Source organism: Pinus tabuliformis, chromosome 6, assembly GCF_031772625.1.
Source record: "Pinus tabuliformis cultivar Carrire ecotype Pingquan chromosome 6, CPIR1, whole genome shotgun sequence".
NCBI lineage: Eukaryota > Viridiplantae > Streptophyta > Pinopsida > Pinales > Pinaceae > Pinus > Pinus tabuliformis.
In genome coordinates this window covers 1,571,347,352-1,571,351,542 of record NC_142292.1, presented here as the reverse complement: position 1 = coordinate 1,571,351,542, position 4,191 = coordinate 1,571,347,352, and positions in this window count along the sequence as shown.

The following is a 4,191-nucleotide window of genomic DNA, read 5'->3' as shown; positions in this document are numbered from 1 at the left end:
GAGTTGTTCAACATCACTCTGGAGCATCGTTCTAAACATCGAGGTTTGATTACACTAAGATATTTTAAGAATGTCGATACAACCCCTTTTGTTTATAATCAATTCATTGGTTCTTGGGGCTAGTTCCCCCACCATTACTAGGTCCCCATTTACTTTGCAAAGCATATATATGTGGATTTTGTGCTACATATGAGGTCATATTACACCAAAATAGGATCTGAGTTTTATGGATTCATCTTGGGACGTACCTATGATCGTGATGGGGCTTGTAATGACTTTGGGCATGTATCAACACCTTCGAGATTGTTTCCACTGCTGTCTCAAAGCATGGTATTGCCAAAAAAGCTAAAGAAGTCGTCGTAGCTCAACGTCGTGTCCAACAATACCATTGCAGATAGCATGCCGATGACCTTGGTCAGTGTGCATGTCCCATTGCATGGAGAGATGAGCATACCACCACTATTGCCTCGTGACCCACTAGTTCCATTATATGATAATTCATATCTCGCAAGTCTACCCGTTGACCAACTTTTGTCATATGTATGTATGTGCCATGATGTCATCCATGACACTTGGAGAGTGCACGGCCCATGTGACAACAGATACATATATATGAAACTTTTGACTCTTATCGTCAAATTATACATAATTATTTATATTAATTTAGTTCATATTAGATTGCATTTATATTAATAAGTTCATAATAATAGGTAGACACAACCTAACTACATTGATGAGCTTATGAGGTCATTCAAGGGGGAAATTGATCAACCATACCAACCTCCACCAGTGCATGTTTCCATGGATTCTTCTCTGCCTCCACCTCCATCTCCACCTGATAACACTCATGCAGAAGAGAGTAACTATGCATAGCCACATGGACCAGCAGTTGAGGTAAATATTTTTATTCCTAAGATTTCAACATTTTTTTTTAAGTTACATTCATGCTAATTAATTCATAGACTAATTATAATTTTTATTTTCCATTGTGTACATAGGCCCATATGAAGAGTGTTGTCAATGCCATAGTTATGTGGACGCATGATTGAGACGCTGGGTATAGAGGCATTGATGATTCAGGTCCATTGATGTAAGCCCCAATATTTGAGCCATAGGTAGGAGAGCACCAAACCCAGATTCATCAGATCCCCATCCTAGATGACTTGCAATTGGATTCGAGTGAAGTTATTAGATCCATATATGTAATTAAATGTGCTTCAAAATATTTTATTTCTATATTGCTTATTTTGTACAATTAATGGTCTAATTAGTTTGAATTTGAATGCATTATGATGTAACACTGAATTATGGATGATTACTTTGCACAACGGAACTCACATAGGAGTTCTGGCGGTACTCAGAGTGGATAGTTTGCATATTTTTAGGCTTATTTCATATGAAACATTCACATGTGTTACAAACTTTGTATACTTTCATACATGGATAATTTATGGATGTACATGAACATTATTTCATTTTATGGATGCTTATTATTTCAGTTTATGTTTATGTAACATTTTAATTTGTATATATTTTCATATGAAAAGTTTATTGGTACATTCATTATTTCAGTTTATGGATTTTTATTAATCTTATTTATGGATGTTCATTAAATTTTGAAATTTACGGATCTATTAATTATTTCGTTAGTTTATATTTTTTTCTATATAGTATAAATTTTATTAAAAAATAAAACAATCTTGATTTTTAGTTTCATAGACTAAAAAAAGTACATTCTTAAGTTTTAATGCAAGTCAATTTGATACTTAAGATAAACTAAAATATATGATGGTTGAATTAAAAACAAAAATACTATTTAAATAAGTTTTAAATTCATTTTTAAGAAATGTCAGGTAAACAACAAATAAGTTTTATTCAGCATTATTTCTTTTGAGGTCATCTACAAGAGCTTAGTCATAATATTATATTTTAATCATATGTATTGCAATTTAATATACCAAAAAACAATTAATGGTATGTGTTTCTATAATTTTATATATAATTAAATATGAACTTTCTTAAATTTACTTGGTTGTCTCAAGGTTCAATTAAAAAACACAAATGAAATTGAAATAAGTTTTAATCAATTTTAAAATATATCTTGTAAACAACAAATAAGTTTTATTCAATTTTATTTCTTTTGATGTCATCTACAAGAGTTTAATCATAACATGATAGAATTACAATTTTGATATGATACAATTTTTTCCCATTAAATAATTTTACTGCTTTTACCCAACGATCTCCTTATTAATATATATTTTTATTTTCCTTATAATATATTTTTTTATTTTTAGAAATGATGATTTGCATGTTCTCTATTCTATGGCCGCTTTTTTCTGTTATCAAGCTTTTTCGCAGCTTTTTTCAGCTTTTTTCTTAGTGGCCACATCCGCATGTGTACAACTGCCCATTAGCCTATAATGATCGCATTTGGTGACGCCATGGACTTTCCTTTCCTATCTGGACTCAATGGAGATAGGAAAGTCCTTGAAAAGCAGGAAAGATGGAATTTTCAGCAGGAAGAGCAGGAAAGTCGAAGAGAAACTCCTAGGGGCCTTGCAAGACTTCACCAGTCGAGAAAACTGGGACGAATTTTTCAAACTCCACTCAGACGAACCCTTCGAATGGTAGGGGGACTGGAGGAATCTTGGGAAGCCCCTAGTTGAACACTGCGGCCTCAATTATACTATTTCGAAAAATGGTCGGCCTCGACTTCTCTTCTAATCGTGTGAACATTTTCAACCACCCCCAAAACCTATATATATATATATATATATATATATATATATATATATATATATATATATATATATATATATATATATATTTCTTGAAAATCTGTTATCTCACACACCTTTGTGTGAAGTGAACACATTATATTAGTAAAGATGGAAAATCTTGCGAACAGATTAGACGCAATTGAAGAAAATTACAGAGAAACGGCTGCTGATGTGACATCTCAGACATCCATGGCAGCAGGTGAGTTAGCTATTTGTTCTTGATTATTGCATTCAAATTTCATTGTTCTATTTAAACATTCGTTTCTATGCTTTCTGCGATTTTTGTCATTTGGGAGAAAGATTCTTAGTTTCTGCACACAGTAATGAAGTATTTTGTTATGCTATTGGGCAGAAAGAGACTTAGTTTCTGGACTCAGTGATGACGTCGTTCTCGGGGAAGTCATTCCTCGATTATGTCGGGCAATGCCATGGGATTCCAGGCCGGTCCTGAGGTTGTTGAGTCGATCGTGGGGCAATGCTATGGCGGATCATACCACATTATTATATGATCATGTTTATAACGCGGCTGCTATTATCTCCCCAGGCGAGTTCATTGTATTGCGTATTTTTGAGTCCAAGAAATGCCTCAACAAGAGGAGTTTGTGTGTGTGGAATCCCTCTCGTGGTATGGAGAACGCACTTCCACCACCTCTGAACGCGGCATTTGATTCTGTGTTTGTGTGCGACGGCGAGAGCTTATATTTGTTCACTCCAGGCGTTGTAAGAGAAGAACGCAAGGTTTGGCATAAGGTGTACAAAGTGTGCTTGCTCAATTTAAGAGAGTTCAATGTTGTTTGGAAAAGACTCCCCTGCCTGCCAATGTTAGGGGATTATATTTATGCCTCCACAACTTGTGGGGGACACAGCTACATATGGCAGCGAAGTGGATCTCATGCCTTAGAAACCAACGTATGGAAACTGTCGAGAAACGGAGAAAATGAAAGCGACTGGCAATGGGAATATGTTAACATTAATACTCAACTTCCCCGAAACTTGATTCTGGATAAATCAAACATGCTGCCAACCTATATTGAGTTGAATCGTAGGATTAGTAACGAGCTTGTTTACAAAAGTGTATTCGGAAGATGTTCTGCTCCAGCCGACCTCTTTCCAGAGGAGTTGACTGTAAACGGAAGACGTCTGGCTCCGTCTCAGTCTCAAAACGAGGATTATATTTTCATGATACCGAAGGCCGATCGCGATGACAGCCAACCTTTAATCTATGATGACTTGTCTCGCTTGTATGTACATAAAGACATAAAGGATGTACTGCTGTGCATATCGAAAGTAGAAATGGAAAACGTGAAGCATAGAATAGTGGGAGAGGGTACTGAAGAGTGGGATGAATTTGCGGGGCATTGGGATAATGGGCCTTTTTGGATCGACGACAACAACAGATTGCCTAGGC